Consider the following 18,997-nt stretch of genomic DNA (forward strand, 5'->3'; position numbering starts at 1 on the left):
AGCCCCGCAGCCCCGCAGCCCCGCAGGCTCCACGCAGGCTCCGCGCAGGCTCCGCAGCTCGTGCAGCCGCGTCAGCCAGGCCCGGCGGGGACGTGTGGCCCGGTTTCCGGGGGTGACGCCGCACAGCCGGCGGCTCGGGCCTCGCGCGTCCCGGGGCGGCAGGTGGAGCGCGCGGCAGGGCCCGGCTCCGGAAGGCGGAAGGCGGTGGTGCCGCGGCGCGTCGCTGAGGCGCGTCTGGGCCTCGGCGCGGGCCCTGGGCCGGTGCCGGCTGGGGCGGTCCGGCGTCGCTGTACCCCAGGCCTCCCTGCCCTCGGTCTTCCCTCCTCGCCCGCCCGCCCCCCCGGCCCCCTCAGCCTGGCGTGTAGGAGCCTCGCGCCGCGAGACCTTCTGTGGCCGCGGCCCGCGCTGAGCGGGGCCGACGCAGGGCAGACGCCGGACTCGCGCCCCCTTGGTCCCTCGTCGGCGGCTTCGGGGCTGGGGCGCCGCCGCCATGGTGGGCCGTGGTGGGGACCGTGGCCGCGAATGTCCGTTGCCACCCGCTGTCGCGTCTTGGGCAGACCGAGGCCAGGAGCGGGATTCGGGGATCGCATGCGTGTGTTTGGATTTTTTTTGAAGCCACGAGACTGGCAGCGTTGCCGTGCACGTGTCGCTTCCCGCCTCGGCTGCGGAGGCCTCGGCCGGCCCGTCCTGCGCAGCCCCCGCGGCTTCAGCGCGTTCCTGTTCCGTCCGCTGTAGTAGGTCCCGAGTGGCGGGGACTGCGCCGCGGCGGGTGTCGGTTCGGGGTTCGCCGCCGCGCTGCTCGGCCCCGCATGGGAGCTGCTGCCTCCCGGGTACCAGCTTCCCTCAGTTACGCATTTGGGCGACAGCTGCTCCCGACCCGGGGCTTGTCCCTTCAGTTTCTCGACGGTGTATCTCAGAGGGAAACATTCATATTTTAATGATGTTCTGTTTTTTTCGATTTTTCTCCTCACTGACTCATTCATACCTTTTGTGTCATTTGTGTGAGATCTTTGCCCGACTCAGGGCTATGAAGACTTTCTCTCATATTTTCTTCTAGGACTTTTACGCTGTAAGTTTTACAGTGGATGTCTGATCCCTTTAAGTCCATGTTTTGTATATGATGTGAGATTCTTCTTATGCTTATGTTTAATATGTCTGGTTTCAGGATTATCCGTTGTTGAGAAGATTTTCCTGTGGCCACTGAATGATGCCTGCACAGTTGTCAAAAAGCAACGGACCCACATATATGAGTGGACGTATTTCTGAATTCTCTTCTACTCACTCATCCTCTGTTTCACTTCCTAGGTCCGAAAGACAGGGTCTCGATTACTCTAGCTTCACCCCAGGTGTTGAATGAGGTAGTGTAAGTCCTCCAACTTTACTCTTCTTTTTCAAAAAAATGTTTTTAGTAATCTTAGTCCTACCCTTTACCATGCAAAATTTAGCGTTAACCTGTCAATTTCTACAGCCATGCTGTAGAACGTTTAATGCTGAAATTGCATTACATTTATTTATTTATTTTTATTTTTTGAATTTAAAGATTAATTTGGAGATGTGTAATTTGTGTCTTCCAATCCTTGAAAAAAACTATACCTTTTAAAAAATTTCCCATGTTATTACTTTATAATTTTTACTGCATAAATGTTAAAACTATTTTTATGACATTTATCCCCACATATTTAATATGTTTTGCTATTATGAATGGAATTTTAAATTTCAATTTGCAATTGTTAATTGCAAATAAACATATATATATATTTTTTTTCTGTATTAAGCAGAGTCCTGCTCTTTTTATAAGGCAACTTACTAGTTCTAGTAAGTTTTATGGAGTTTCTTTGGGAATCAGTACATAACCAGTTGTGCTGTCTGTGAATTATTACTGTTTCATTTCTGTCTTTTGGAACAATGTATCCTTTATTTATTTTCCTTCTTTATTTTACTAGCTAGACTGTCCAGCACTATGTTAAATAAAAGTGGCAAGACTGTACATTCTTACTGTACATTCACTCTTAGGAGAAATCATCAAGTGGTTAATTATTAAGACCGATTTTAGCTGTAAGCTATTTCTAGATCATCTTTGTCAGATTGAGATTGTTCCCCTCTATTACTAGTCTGCAGAAGGTTTTTATTAATGATGTTGAATTTGGTCAAATGCTTTTTCATCATCTGCTTCGTGCAGATGGTAGGATAGAGGGTTATCTCTTCTCCTCCTCCTCAAGAGAGACACTTTTTGTTTCTACTACTGCCACCTGTCACCCTCCCATCCAACCTGGAGCGAAAGCATTTGCTCACCTTCCTGCAGTGCTTTTGCTTCCTGTGTTTTTCACAGGAGTGACGCTGAGGGCTGCGTTGTATGCCTATTGACTGAATTTTTAACTGTGGTGCTAAGGACATTTATGGAGTGACTTCCCATTGACAGAAGCAGTATTTATGTATAACTCATTTCCATTTGAGTCTGGATGGATCCCGAGGGACCTGGTGACAAGAGCATCTATCTAAAAATATTTTTAATTTAAAAAAATTGTATCAATATTTATAAATAGATTTTACGAAATTCCAGAGATAAGTTTTCTAGAATTCTCTGTCTCTATATAATTGTGACATTATACATACCTTGTAAGACTATTAAAACTGACAGTGAAATGTATTTACCATCTGAGCACCCCCCCTTTCCCCTGTGTAGGGGGGCAGCATAACTTCTTCCTTGAAGTAACATAGCTGCTTTCCCTTCTTTATCTGTTCTGAACCCTCCACCAAGCTAACCTGACACATTTTATACTTCCCTGATGCAGCAGCTATAAATATCTTTCCTGCACTTCTCTATCAACAAAATCAGTGTTTTAAAAATTCATCATTTGAAGAATTATTTAAACCATTTAGTCCTACGTGCTGTACTTAGAGATAATAATTATAACTTCCAATTAATTATCTAAAGCAGGCAGACAGTCAAACAATACAAACAAAAAAACTCACTAATGCCTTTCTGTCAATGTGTCAAATAGAAGGACTCTGCATTTAGCTTGTTCTGCTGAGTATCCAGGTTGGAACAAAAATGCTTGATGGCTCAGTAATTTTCTTTTTGATGATACCAAAATTTATTTAAATTGCTAGTACTATTTTTATTATTTTGCTATTGATGTTATTGTGAAAAATGCTTAAGAGTACAAAACTGGCTTTATTCCATTTTGTTTAACTTTACGCTCATGTGTATCCATACTCATAAAGATAACTGTGATGAGGATGCTGGTGACAGAGTGTAGCAATATAATCTTTGGAATTTAGTGTTTAGAAGTGCCTCACATGGTGTATTACATTTTCCATATAAGCATTTCCCTGGATGTCATTCCTAATTTCTACCAAAGATTTTATTTTTGAAGTAGCGTCATATAGTATGGCACTGAAGTGGTACCAAGTAGCCTTAGAAACCTTTTTATCCTTTATCATGAATTATGCCTTCATCCAGATTTATCACTGGTACGAAAGTGCTCTTCTACCTTACAAAATTTTTATCATGTAAATATATAACTTTAATTTGGTTAATGAAGATGAATCGTATGACAGAAAAAAAAAGTGCAGTGGTTTTACAATGGCTGATATTTACACTTTCATTTTTATTCTCCTCAGATATGGAAGTATCCTCGTGATTAATAATTTGGGTAGGCTACTTGTGTTTCCATAACCATGGCTGAAATGCTTTAGAAATAAGCTAAAAAATAAATAATGAGATACTTTCTTTGAAAATATTTGAGAACAAAGTTAAGTCAATAGAATTCCTGACTGGCTATAGTAATCTTCCTAATGTAACTCACCCTGAACTAAAAAATTCAGTAATTGGGGAAAATTGCATGCTTCATTAGTGGTTTTCCTTAATTTGATCTTTTCATCTTCCTTTTGGAGGACACTAAGCACCAGAGTTTGAAATCTTCACCATGTGTGGCTCTTTGATCCTTCTCTTATTAGTTAGTGTTTTACTTCTGAACATAATCCCCATTAATTTAGTTAAATATATATTTGAATTGTTGATATAAGTATTAAAATTATGCTCAGGATATGGATTCAAGGAAATTAAAATTAAATATAATTATCAGTAGTTAGAATAATTGAATTATTTTAACAGTAATATTGTATGTATCATTATTTGTTGTTTTATAACAAAATGTAAAACTTAGAAGCTTACAGCAGTATACATTCATCATCTTCTAGTTTCTATGGGTAAGAAATTGGGCATGGCTCAGATGGGCCCTCTGTTTCATAGTCTTTCACAAGGCCCGAATCATGATCTGTGGTCTCATCTGAAGGGTTGAGTGGGGAAGAATACAACACATCCATTCTCAATCAGTAGGTCTTCATAGCATGGAGTTCCTTGCCAGTATCAAACTGAGGTTTTCATATCCTCATTGGCTTTTGGCCAGTGACTTCCCTTAGTTTCTTGCCATGTTGGCCTCTTCAGTATGGCAGCTTGCTTCATCACTGTGTGCAAGCAAAGAAACAATAGAGAGTCTACTAGCAATACAAGTTCACAATCTTTAGCCTACTCATGGAAATGACATCCTATCCATGTTGCCAGGTTTTTTTTTTAATTAATTAATTAATGAGAGGTAGAGCATGAACAGGGGAAAGGGCAGAGGAAGAGGGAGAAGCAGATTCCCTGTTGAGCAGGGCTTAATCCCAGGACCCTGGATCATGACCCAAGCTGAAGGCAGATGCTTAACTGCTGAGCCACCCAGGCACCTCATGTTGCTGGTTGTTACTTAAGAGGGAAGTTATTCATAGGGAAGGAATGAATACTAGGGTGTGGAGCCCATCATAGAGGCCACATACTAGTTGAAATTAATCATTTGTTACACAAACCAGGTATTGTATGAATCTTTTGTTAGATTATAATTTTTTATCCTAAAATAAGTTGCTTTGAAGAATATGAAAATCATACACTATTTATCTTTTTTTATCACATCACCAGAATTTGTTCTCAGCCAAATTTCTTTTTATTTCAAATTGTATCATAATTTATGACCTCCTCCCCAAACATGGTGTTAGAAATACAGACCTAGACTGTTATTAGGAACTTAATGGAAGAGGTATCACATAGAGGTCAAGGTATGATTTTATTCATAATCTCTTTCTACCGATTGCTACACATCTCTGAGACTCATTCCTTCTCTTTCAAATGGAGATTGCAGTGCCATCCTATTTGCTAGTTTTGGAGGTTTACATAAAATGATAAATTTAAAGCATTTAATATAGTACTGGTATGCATTAGGTACTACATGAGTGGGCTTTATCAGTAATATGTATATCATTACTTAAAGAATGAGAAATCCTTCCTACTGAGGAAAAACTATTAGTTCACTCTTAGTAAACTTGAGTTGTTGTTTTCTTATTGGGGGTTACTTGGCTTGTTTAAAGTTGTATTTAAGTGAAAATAGAATTTAACTGACTCTTTGCTACTGAATTGGGATCTATAAAGGAGCCATGATTTATGGAAAAGCTTCCATAGATCAATCACTGTGATTAAATTAATATTGTTAAATGTCCACATTATCCAAAGTGATGTACAGTTTCAGTGCAGTCTCTATAAAAATCCCAGTAGCATTTTTGCAAACACAGGGAAAAAAATCTTGAAATTTGTGTAGGACCACAAAAGATTCTGAACAGCCAAAGCAATCTTGAGAAAGAAGACAAAAGAAGGAGGTATCACATTACCTGATTTCAAACTTTATTACAAAACTATAGTAATCAGAACAGTATGGAACTGTCATAGAAACAAATAGAGCAATGGAACAAAATAGCCCAGAAATAAACTGACACTTAGAAAGTCAACTGTCTCTGACAAAAGTGTCAGGAATACACAATGGGCAAAGGGTAGTCTCTTCAATAACAGGTGATGGGAAAATTGAATCTCTGTATGAAAAAGAATGAAATTTAACCTTGTCTTATACCCTATGAAAAGATCAATTCAAATGGATTAAAGACTTGAATTTAAAACCTGAAACTGGGGATCCCTGGGTGGCTCAGTGGTTTGGTGCTTGCCTTCGGCCCATGGCATGATCCTGGAGTCCTGGGATGGAGTCCCGTGTCGGGCTCCCCGCATGGAGCCTGCTCCTCCTCTGCCTGTGTCTCTGCCTCTCTCTCTTTCTCTCTCTCTCTGTGTCTCTCATGAATAAATAAATAAAATCTTTAAAAAAAAAAAACTGTAAAACTCCTAGGAGAAAACATAGGGAAGAAGCTTTTTTTTTTTTTTTAAGATTTTATTTATTTATTCATGAGAGACAGAGAGAAACAGAGACATAGGCAGAGGGAGAAGCAGGCTCCATGCAGGGAGCCCGATGTGGGACTCGATCCTGGGACTCTGGAATCATGCCCTGAGCCGAAGGCAGGCGCTCAGCCGCTGAGCCACCCAGGTGTCCCAGGAAAGAAGCTTTTTGATGTTGATTTGGCAATAACTTATTGCATGTGACACCAAAAACACATGCAACAAAAGTAAAAATAAACATGTGGGACAGTGTCACTATCTAAAAGGTTTCTGCCCAACAAAGGAAACCATTAACGAATGAATTTTAGGCCTTTAGTTTATATGTTACATGTTTTTAAAAAAATCAATAGAAAATAATAGAGACAGTATTTTGACAACTAGCCAAAATTATATTACCCAGAAAAAAATTCATAGGAATTAAAGGTACAAGTAGAAATTTTTATTTTTGTAACCTGTGGGGGAATAAACATTGTTAGAGACTATCACAGACATTAGTATTTTGCTCAATAAATGGTGGTTAACTGTAAATCCCTCTGAAAGCTTAATTTACCATGGAGGATAATTTCTGTTACTGTGATAGTCCTGAGGCTGTCAGTTATTGCCAAATAGCTTGTGAATGAACTGAACCTGGCATTTAGTGCAAGTTCAGAGAGTGAACATCTTTTAAAACCCACTTCATACAATGCCTGAAGTTTTGAGTATTGACTTGATTGATAGAAATCCAACAACTATCTTAGTGAATGCCCCATTCACAGAACGCTTTATATCAGAGGAGTACATTGATTTACAGGCCATATAGAAAAAAATACAAATAGGAGCAGTTCTGTAAATTGAGAAAGTAAATTCCATATCTAGAGTAGAAGACCAAGAGAATTTTATTTGAATATCTGAAACCCTTTATGAGCACATCTTATTTGGGATTGGTGTCCTTATATTAATTTACCACAGTGTTTGTAAGTATAGGCTGTGCTGTCAATTTTGAGAGAGAAGTGAATGTCATATATATAATATTTTGCAAATACAAAAGTTGTTTAATTTCTTTAACTTTTTTTTTTTATTTGGGGGGAGGAAGGTCATAGGGAGAGGAAGAGAGAGAATCTTAATTAAGCACACAGTGCTCAGTCTCCCGACCTGTGAGATCACAACCTCAGGTGAAATAAGAAGTCAGATGTTTTTTTTTTTTTAATTTTTATTTATTTATGATAGTCACACAGAGAGAGAGAGAGAGAGAGAGAGAGAGAGAGGCAGAGACATAGGCAGAGGGAGAAGCAGGCTCCATGCAGGGAGCTCGACATGGGATTCGATCCTGGGTCTCCAGGATCGCGCCCTGGGCCAAAGACAGGCACTAAACCGCTGTGCCACCCAGGGATCCCCAAGAAGTCAGATGCTTAACTGACTGAGCCCACCAGGCTCCCCAATGCATTTTAATTTCTACCTGTAGACTTGTTCCATTCCACTATTTTCCCTCTGGTTGGGCCATAAGATTTATAGTTCCAGGGAAGGAGATACTAGATGTCACCCAGCATGGAGAGTCTGTTTTGATTTTCGAGTTGGCTTTCTTGACCTTCTAGCATGACAGAGCCATGAATGCCATGGCATGCATAGATATAAAAGGGTTTTCCATGTTTTTAATCCCCTGTGACATATCAATAACCAGGACAGACAGATTAGACTATAGAGTTTCATATCTGTGTCTAGATCAGATGAGAAGGTGGGAGCTCACAATCCTGCCTCTGTGGGTGTAGGAAAGAGGTGAGGCAAAAATAGGGGGAGCGAGCAGCCAGACATGTGGCCCTGTGTCTCCTCTTCCTACCATAAGTTCTGAAAGAGAACACATATTAGAAAAATGAAGGAGAAAGCCAAAGGCTGAGGCCTACTGAGGCTTCTTTATTTAGCAATAAAAGAAGCACTGCATGCTACCCAGAACAGTCTCGTCAAAGTAAATTGTGAGGATTTTTTCAGAGTGCAGCCTTATTTATAGCTCTCCCATGCCACTGTGAGATCCCCAGAGCAGGGCGCAAGTCCGAAACTGCCACGACAGAGCCCAGGAGTCTGTTGAGACTCTTCCTAGACAGTTTGCTGAAGACGATGCCAAGGCCAGGCAAAAGGGGCTGGACAATCCAGGAGGCAGCAGAGATTGTTCTGTTCTGGATCCAGACCTCAAGAGGATTAGACACCTGTTGACTCACTTGAGTCTGCAGGGAAGCTGATTTGACCCTTCCTATGAAGACTGAGAAGACACTGTGAGGTGTCCCCAGGCTCCAGCTTCTGGAGCAAGCCTTGACAGGATGCCGAGGGAGAGCACCAGCAGTCCTGCAGCCCTCCAGCTGTGGAACAGTCCAGAACAGGGACTGCCAGAGCATTCCAAGAGTCCATGTCCCTGTCATTGCACTCGGCTCACATACCAATTGGGCAGCACCTTGAGGAGGAAGAGAGGAAGGCCAGACCCTGAAAATTCTGAGCATTGATTCATAGGCATACGGGTAAAGACTGCATTCAGCTGTTTAAATTATTTAATCTGGCTAGAGTTACCTCATTACCATAAAATTTAATTTTCCACCAACTGATGGCTCCAGCTTGGGATAATAAAGCTAGTTGTAGGGAAATAGGAGATATATATATATATATATATCTCCTATTATATATATATATATATATATATATATATATTTTTTTTTTTTTTTTTTGCTGGCATGTGTGGGCACATCTGAGACCTCATTCTAATATTTTTCTTTGTCGTTTTTATAGTTAAATTATTCAAAATATATTTATTGTATTGTGATAAAAACTGTGGCCAGTAGGTTACATGGATACACCCAAAGTCCCTAAGAAACAAGGAGAATCCTTGGAATTTTTTTAAGGATTTATTTATTTATTTGAGAGAGAGAGTGTGCGTGCATGAGCAGGGGGGACAGACAGGAGGTAGGGAGAGTGAGAAAGAGGGAGAGAGAAACAGACTCCCTGCTGAGTACAGAGCCCAAAGCAGGACCTGAGATCATGACCTGAGCTGAAATCAAGAGTTGGGCACTTAACCAGCTGAGCCACCAAGACACCCTTCCTTTTGAATTCTTTGCTTCACCTCTCCCCACGCCTCAGTACATCTTCAGGAAGACTTTAATGGAGAAGAACACAGTAAACATTTATTAGTTGCTGCCTCACAGCTACAGAACTCTGAACACTCCTGGTTGGTGAGCAGAAGTATCAGGAAAGGAAAGTACTTGAGGTTTTGCAGTTATTTTTCTTCCATTAAGAAAATAGAGACAGATTTTGGTTTCTTTTAAAATCTATATTCCTTTTTTTCCTCTCTCTCCTATTCACAAAGCCTGGTTTAGCACTTTGAATTAAATATTTATTGAACTCCTATTGTACAGACATTGAAGTAGGATCTCAGAGAAATGCGCAGCCCTTCCCCACAAGGAACCGATAGTCTATGAGGAAAGAAAAAAACTTATTAAGCTTATTTATAAGCCTCTGAAAAGGTTCTAAAAAGAAAAATAGGTCTTGGAAGCAAATTGTATCTCCTTCCCTCTGCTTATATCCTCATCTACAGTTACCTGCTTTATCAAGTACCTGGCACCTTCATTTGTAAGTTGACTCATAGTTGAGGCTTAGTTTCAGTTGGCTCATATGAGCTTTCTTTTTCTAATGCCTGTGACACACACACATGCACACACATTCTTTGGTACATTCTTATTTTCTTAGACTTGCTTATTCCAGTACAACCTGTTGCCAGTACCTTATTGCTACTTCAACCTAACAGACTTAGAGGTTAGGAATGCAGACACTGCAGCCAGTTGGCTTGCTTCAGATGAGATTCCCGCCCTGTGCCCCCTTTCTGGCTGTGGGAATTAAACACTGGCTCATGGACTCATACATAGTTGAAGGAATTAATACATTTAGTTAGTGAATTAATGAATTCATAGGCATCCCTGTATTAATGCTGAAGCCCTTGCCATAATGTCTAGACCCATCATAAACAATACATTTCCTTATTTTCATCTATCCATTCTTCCCTCCCTCCTGCCTTTTCATCATTAATTGATTTCCATGTTTAATTAGCCAGCATGTGTTTAAGAACCATGATCACCCAGCAAACTCATGATGTTCTTATCCTCTGGAAGGAAATGTAATGTATGGTTTTGATACCGGATGAAGGAGAAGTGGAAAAAAGAAAGTCCCATAATATATACCTTCCCTTAATCAAATTTTGAAACTCTCCCGAAATTTTTTTTTAATGAAGTTTTAGTTTAGTCTGTTGTCCTCAATTTCTGAGTTCAGATTATGTGCTTCTTTCCAACATTAATATTCTTATTTTGTAGTAGTATTTTTAAGCATAAAGAACATCTTTCCTCTGCTGTGCTACATAAGGCCCTAGTCCTGTTTGAGCTGAATCATAGTATCCTCTGAAGTGAACGTGCCCACATCCCCAAGGTCAGGGCGAGTGCCTTCGATAGCCTCTGCCTTCCAGCAGGTCCTGTGGAATCCCCTAACGTTTCCGTGGAGACCTAGCAGTCTCCACTCCTGGTCTCTTTCAGATAGAGAAGCTGTCTGATTTTAATAACCACACACAATTTTCATGCTCCAAGTCCAGCTTGATTCTGAATTTCCATCATAGCTACAGGTCAAAGCTGCCCCCACCCTGACCAGTGGGATGGAGTTGTGTTGGTGAATCAGCAGCCTAGCTGGCTGTCTGCTGTCCTCACTTTGTGCTCTCGGCTTCTGCTGAGCCACTTAGGGGCAGAGTGGTTGTACTAATTCAGCCAGCTGTGGGGCTCTAATATGGCAGGTCCCAAATGCTAGTTGTGCATGAACCCCTGATCCCTGTAGCTTTCATGGGTGACACACTCATAAACTCCTGAAATTCTCTCCTGTCTTTAAGCTGGTCCTGTGCACAGAAGACCCCTGACCATATCTTGTTTCTGTAATCTCCTTGCCTCAGCGCTCTACCCTATGGGGCAAGGATGCCACCGAAAGGCTCAGGCTAACTTTTGTTTTCTCCAGGTAGCTGATGGGAACTTCACACTTACTTTTCTTAGCAAAGAAAGGATGACCAGACTTAATCTCTCCTTGCCCTCTTTCCTTACCCTGCCCATGATGGCTGCCCCATGCTGTATATGTTTTCAGATTTCTTCAGACATGTGCCAGCCCCCAGGTCCAGGGACACTAGACAGGCCCTCAGAGCACTCTGTATGTGAGTACCAGGGTGGACTCAGGGTCTTGCAGCTCAACTGGCCAACAGGTGCAATGAGAAGCTATCCCTCTTCCTCCCAGACACTCCCTTGTATCTCAATGGCTATCTTGGAGACCCCATCAGTGGCCTGGGGGGTCGGAGAGGAGACTTCTTCTCTGCTCTCCCAAAGTTAGGACCAGACACCTCACCTCTTAGCTAGTCTTGGAGGAGGCTGATGGCAGCTCTTTTCAGCTGCTCTCCTTAGAAGACCTGCTTTTGCTGAAATGCCCAGGGAGCATTATAGTATACATGTATGTATACTATATAATTATATATACATATATGTATATATAATTATATATACATACATACATAATTATATGTATGTATACATAGTATACATACATATAGTTACAGTATTACAATACTGTGTAAGTATTAACAGATTGCTGGCACAAGCCCTGTTACCTGAATGGCATATTTGATTTGGTTTTAATTAATATTTAATGTTAATTTTGATTCATAGGTACAGAAACTTCACATTTTTTATGGTTTTGAATTAAATTTCTTTTTCATTTTCATTTTGTTCATGGCAGTGTTCATGTCATTTCTACATCTGGCTGTATGTCACTCCTTAATGATGTCTGCCCTGTCTTAATGAACGTTCGTTTTGTAGGGATTTGGGTTTTTATATATAACTTGCAGGCATAATTCCTTTAGCAAGTAGGATCTTGGCATCCACAAAATTCTCATTAATGAAAATCCTACAAAATGAGAGAAGAGCTTAAAAGTAAGTTCTCAAATAGTATTTACTTGTTATAATCTAAATCTGCTGTTAAATCTGCCCTGGTCAATTATAGCTTAGCTCTAGTTGATCTCAATAATGGAAATACCAACTCACTTACCTTGTTTAGAAATCTTAAATCTCAATCTCCATTGTAATCTTACAACCAAAATTATAGTAATATTGCTACTATACTTTCATTTGATATTTTATTTTATTTTGATCAAGTAGAGAAAACTCTATATTTGGGCTGCATTGCAGAGTCCTCTTTAGAATGAGACCTGGGGATTTCTAGCAAGATCCTTGACATTTGCCCATTAAAACTGCATCTTGGATATGATTCAAAGTAGCTTAGCCTCAACCAGCAATAGCTCATCATTTGCTGTGTAGCTTCCTCTTTCCACCTGGCCAGGTGCCATTCATTTTGCTTTTTCACATGTACGATGTAGTTCTCCATCCCATGAGCCTAGGTGCTGTCACTACTGCTTGCAAACTTTAAGATAAATTTTAGAAGGATCTGCCTGTCATAGAACTATTTACATTAGCCATCCATTATAGTGTTACTACATCTATCAGCAATATCTCACCATGTGGACTTGAACTACCGTTGTCTACCATGTCTTTTTTATTTACTTTAAAGATTTTATTTATTTATTAATGAGAGACACAGAGGCAGAGACACAGGCAGAGGGAGAAGCAGGCTCCATGCAGGGAGCCTGATGTGGGACTTGATCCCGGGACTCCAGGATCAAGCCCTGAGCCGAAGGCAGGCGCCCAACCGCTGAGCTACCCAGCGTCCCTACCACGTCTTTTAATTAAATGCATGTCCACTGGGAACTCAAGTGTTCTGCAATGTCAAGATGTCTTTGCTCCTATGTATGAAATTTCTGGTTGTTCTCTGTAGATACACAGAAATGCATTCTGTTTCAACGTATAGACACATTTTACACATTTTACTCACATTTTAAAATTTGCATTGGCATAATTTTATTTTATTTTATTTTTTTCATTGGCACAATTTTAAATGTTTTAGATAGCACCTAATTGAACTTTGAAATATTTGACTTTCATCAGTGTTAAAATGGCATATGCTGGGATTGTAGATACACAAGATAAATAAAATACATAGGTGATGCGAATATATGTCAGGTACATAGCAAGCATAAATTTTAAAAAATCTAAAAATTATAAAAATAGCACAAATAGCCATTTTGTCATAGCTGTAATAGATTATACTTCTCAAATAATTATTCAAATTATTATGGGATTTACCTGGAGCAGTGAATAAGTGTGCCCATCAGTGACATGCAGGAAAGCGTGCAAATTACAGCTTCATTTGAAAGCCTTCTTAACATTTTGATTAAAACACTTATTTAAATGTTTGCTTTAAAACACATGTGGACTGTTCTACAAAGTGGATGCTGACATAAGATGAGGTTTATGTACCACCAAAAATATCAGTTGCTAGGGAAGTATTTGAAAATGCATGCCAGTTCATACAAGACCCAATTAATAGTAGAAATAGTTGAATAGACTTCCATAACAAGTGGTAGTGGATGAGAGTTATTCAGGCTATTAAAATGATAAATTAAAGAAGATACTTCAGATTGTAATGACATTCCAGGGTTTGGGTGGCTAAGGCAGAGCTATGCTATTTCATTTTATTCTAGAAGAATGTAGTACAAATGAGATTTTGGATTTCAGGAGTAAGACTTTTTGTCAACCTTGACTTCTCTTTGGATATGGAGAAAGCAAAAGGCAAAAAGGGCTCCACAAAGTGGGGGGGAGGGGGACTATCTGGCTGGCCAATCCCAACCTGTATTGGAAGAAGCCAAAGAGAAACAGCAGGCGTATGGTGAACCAAAGTTACCAGGAACCTCAGCAAGTGGGACCAAACGGAAGAGATCTATAAAAGAAGGCAAAGCTTCCTGTTCAGAAAAGACGGAACAAGAGAGTACAAGAGTAAGAATTCGAAAGAAATCCCAGTTCCTCCATTACCTTTGAAACTACCACCAGCCAACTTGCTTCACCAAGACATCCTGTGGGCCTGGTGCCAAGAACTCCAGCTGAGCACCAAAGGCCAGAAATTAGATGTATATAAGCGAACCTGCGAATATGCTTACCCAGATCAAAAGAAGAACTTTCCTGTCACCTCAGAGGAGCCCAAGATTCTCACCCAGACACAAAGAAGGTTGATGATGGACAAGGGGGAAATGTCTCTGGAAAGTCCTGGAACAAAGATACCTTCTGATGGAACCTACCCTCCTGAAGTGGCTGCCCCTCCTGAGGGGTCTGATGCTCTCCTGGAGGTGGTCAATACTGTTGTTGTGACCACTTTGGCCCCAGATTCCATGTTTGCCTCCTGGTCCAGAATTGCAGCCAGGGCTGGGAAGATGGAGACAGTGGCATCGCCACAGGAGGCCCATGGTGCCAAGTGGTGTGTGGTCCATGGGAGAAGTATGCCTGCAGGCACAGAAGGTTGGGTTCACCTGCAATTTCATGCAGGACAAACCTGGGTGCCTGAAAAGCGGGGGAGAGTATGCGCCCTCTTCTTGCTCCCCGCTTGTAACTTTCCACCCCCACAGCTGGAGGACAATATGCTGTGTCCCAAATGTGTTCGCAGGAATAAGGTGTTAATGAAAAGCCTCCAATGAGCTTTCAATAGCAGGAAAAGGGACACAGCTGTGATTATAATCAATGGTACAAAGAGAACTACAGTCAACTCCGTGGTGACACTGATGGCCGGACTGTAGGCTGCTCACACCCTCCATGCTGCCTGCTTACAGGGACACAGGCTAGTGCATTACAGATGTTACCCTCCAACCTCCACTGGGGCCTGTGGCTTCATGGGTTGAGATGCAGGAGCTCTTAGATTTTAAATTGGAAGAGCATTTCAGAAATTACCATTTCTTCTATTTAATAAGAAGAAAAAGTCATTCATGCTACCAAACGTTTACCCTTCTGAAATAGAAGTGACCTTAACTTCTTTTAAAGTGGGAACCTGAGCCTCGCCTAGCAGAGGGTTTGGGGGTGGGGGGTGGAGTGGAAAGTACAGGTGTGCTTCCACACTGGATTTCTCTGCAATTCCAACTCCTCCAGAGACCGCTACACCTTCTTAGGTTCGTGACTTCAGGCTGTTGAGTATTTTAAACCAAAGGGAAAGCTGTTATTCTTTCCCACTCCCAAAAACATACTCTTAATATAGAAAACATTTTTTGATGTTTTCTTAATAACCTGAGACCTCTATGGTGTCTCTGGGATAATAATATGGAACACTTTGCGGGTATTATTTTTACTTGTAACTATCATGTGTGTTTCTACTGCTTAAAAATATTTAAGGGTACTTCTGAATCATAAATTCATAATGTATTGGATTTTAAATTGTATATAAAATCATCTATTGTATATAGGAGGCCATATGCATTGTGGGCAAATTCTTAATATTCTTAACTCAGAATTAAGCTAAAAATCATGGTTTTCTTTGGCATGATTCTTTTTTTAAAACCACTCAAATGAAGTATGAGTAACATTAAAAAAAAGCTATACGTTTAATGTATATAATTTGATGAGTTTGATTCATTTATAATTTTTTGTGTCCTTCCTAAATTTATAGTCCTGCAGTTCTTAGAAAAGATTTTTTTTTCACTCGTGTTCTTATGGCAGTTTCCAACATTGTTTTATTGTTGTGGATTTGGAGATTATGAAAAATTTTTCCCCCTCTCTAATGTACTGGAAGGAGTAGTAGAGTTAGAAAGTTTGTAACCATTAGGATATGGACAGATTTGGGCAGGAATCCTCAATAAATGTTAAAAATGTTAAAAAAAATAAATTCTGAAAAAGCCCAATTGTAGGGTTTTATTAAAGCCCATATCTGAGTGTGTATGTACTTTTAAGTGTTTTGTTTTGTTTTGTTTTTGTGTGTGTGTGTGTTTTGCTTTGTTTTGTTTTGTTTTGCGGTGGGGAGATGACAGATCAGGTTGCTTTGGCCCTATAAAGCAGGAAAAAAATTCCACTCAGAATTGAGTGATCATAGCAATTTATTGTTTGACTTATTTGAAAAGTCTGCAGGTATTGTGGGCTTCAAGCATGGTTTGATCAGGGTTCTATGACTTGTCTATGTGATTGCCTTCACTTTTCCTCTTTAAGAGGAAGCTTGATTCCAGGCATCTTCCATTATCATAAAACAAAGATTGCAACAATTCTGAATGTCACATTTCCAAGTACATCTACTGCAGAAAGGAACCTTCTTTTTCTTGTCACCAAACAGAAATACTCAGGTTTGCCTTTATTTGTCTATCTTAGGTTTTGCCCACATGTGTATTGTTCACTGAGGTCAATGAAATGACCTGCTTGGATTAGCTGAGACCTGGGTTGCTGACCATTTACTACCCTAGGTTTTGTCACAGTGTGGTGTTTAAGTCAATTCAACACAAAAGCCATGGCCCCTGAAAAATGGACTAGGAAAGGAATAAATGATGGAGAGATCCCTACAGTGTCTGCTCAGTGGGGGAATGTGAACTAGGAACCTAGAAAAATAAATAGGGGCCCTGTCATGTCAGCCTCAGCATAGTTTCCGGGCTTGTAGTTATGGGAGGACAGAAGGGATTTGGTCTATTTCCAAATTGACCTCTAAACTAAAGAACACATTTTTTACAGAATTAAGAAACATTCTAATAGTCCTAAGACTTGAAATAGAGCTGGAATTGCAAGGATTGCAAACATGGAGTAATGATAATGACCTGCAGTTCTAATTAATGTAATTAATTTGATTCCTGCCCCTCAGGTGCTGTCTCATCCTTATTCAGATGCCGGTGATCTCAGGGAAGACATCTTGATCCACTCCATTTAAGAAAGCAGCATCTCACCCAGCAATTCCAATTCACTTTCTCTGCTTGGTTTCTCCAACACAGCTGGACATTTCTAAAGTACTAGTTTATTTCAGTGTGTAGTGTTCATTTCTCTCTTGTAGAATATACGCTCCACAAGGGCAGGGACATTAGACTGTTTTGAACATTTGATTGTAGTAATGCTTTCATTGTCTAATAAATGCCTCAAGTAGAGATACATTACCACGTATCCTTTTATTACATTACAATAGCACTTTAAGTTTATAGGGATAGCCATTTTACTAAAGATTTTTAAGGAAGATAATGGAACAGAAAAGCATGCACATATCTTTCTGAGGATGTCACTGTCTGATGCTGTTCCTAATCTAAGACACTGCCAATTTCTTCTCTTCATCCAAGGGCAGTGTGTTAGTTGACTCTGGCTGCTGTAACAAAATACCGCAAACTGGAGGGCTTAAACAACAGAAATTTATTTTTTTGAGTTCTGGAGGCTGGAAGATCAAGGTTCTGGTCAAATCAGTTCCTGGTGAGGACTTTCTTCCTGACTAGCAGATGGCCACCTTCTTGCTTTGTCCGCACATAGTATTTCTTCAGTGCATGGGAGCGGAGAGAGAGAGGAGGCACGCACATGCAAGCTACCTGTCTGATGTCTCTTCCATTAAGGACACTGATCCTTTCAGTCAGGGCCCCATCCTTAGGACCTCATTTAACCTTACCTACCTCTTTCTTTCCTCCAAATACAGCTACCCTGGGTTAGGGGTCAACATATGAATTTGGAGTGGAGAGTTGGGAGATACAAACAGTCCATAACAGGCAGTTTACCTGTAGATCCAGTGTCTAGAAAGAAGTTGGGCTATCAAGCCTTAATTTTTAAAAAAAGATTTTATTTACTTATTCATAAGAGACACACAGAGAGAGAGAGAGAGAGAGAGAGAGAGGCAGAGACATAGGCAGAGGGAGAGGCAGGGTCGCTGGGGGGAGCCTGATGCGGGACTCAATCCCAGGACCCTGGGATCACAACCTGAGCCAAAGGCAGATGCTCAACCACTGAACCACCCAGGTGCCCCTCAAGCCTTAAACTCTATGTGATTTTACTAATCAGATCCTCTCATTATTGAAATGGGAGAGTTCATGAATACTTATTCCCCTTTATCTTTAAATGCCAAAATGAAAATAGATCAGAAGCTTAATTGACTTTTTAGCACTTAAGCAATGCATAATATAAACCTAGGACTCGACCCTGTCTAATGCAAATTGAAATTGGGTGGATCTAGCTTTTAAATGCACAAAATGGAAGCATTTGCTACTTTACGTATTGACTTATGTGAAGAGAACTTCTGATAGCCTATTACATTTATTTGTCATTAATCATCTTATTTCATGACAGCCTTTTAGAAAAATCTAGTTTAGGATCAGTCCATTGTGCTACATATGTGCACTCATATGTGCAATCAAGAGGGCAATGAAATAACCAAATCCTATCAGCAATTCTGCTGACCCATTAAACTGAGCGCTGGAGATGGTGTTTAAGTTCCCCAAGCAGTATTTAACTATCTTCTCTGTAGTTAATACTGTCTACCCAGATCTCAATTAAGCAGCTTTGTTGTGTGGTGGAGAGAGCATGGCATTTGGAATTGGAAGGCCAAGGTCAGATTTTAGCTCCTCTGTAAACTATGTGAGGAAGTGGTTCAGTTTCCTCCATGCCTCAGATCCCAGTTGGTTCCTAGGAAACCCAACAAGTATTTGTTGGCTGAATGTAAAATCCTCATATATTTCTAGTAATGTCTTTTAAATGTAAACTTTTCATTTTTAGGATGCTTTCTTATGGCTTAATGTATAATCAGTACATCTAACTCAACATAAACTATGGTAAAGTTCATATGATCCATACAAAATATGTTATGGATACAAATAGAAGAGCCATTTTCACCACTGCATGTCAC

General features: G+C 40.4%; 1 protein-coding gene, 1 long non-coding RNA gene and 1 pseudogene across 4 annotated transcripts in view; all 3 read left to right on the plus strand.

Moving 5' to 3' along the window:
* CTNND2 (catenin delta 2) overlaps nucleotides 1-18,997 on the plus strand; it is a 913,492-nt gene that overhangs the window by 64,901 nt on the left and 829,594 nt on the right. The window lies entirely within an intron of this gene.
* On the plus strand, nucleotides 743-17,276 carry LOC144302312 (uncharacterized). Its single transcript, XR_013369162.1, has 3 exons — nucleotides 743-1,069; nucleotides 1,166-1,358; nucleotides 16,991-17,276. It is a non-coding gene; the product is annotated as an uncharacterized LOC144302312 (long non-coding RNA).
* Nucleotides 14,067-16,127, plus strand: LOC144302146 (developmental pluripotency-associated protein 4 pseudogene; annotated as a pseudogene).

Source organism: Canis aureus, chromosome 31 (assembly GCF_053574225.1).
Source record: "Canis aureus isolate CA01 chromosome 31, VMU_Caureus_v.1.0, whole genome shotgun sequence".
NCBI lineage: Eukaryota > Metazoa > Chordata > Mammalia > Carnivora > Canidae > Canis > Canis aureus.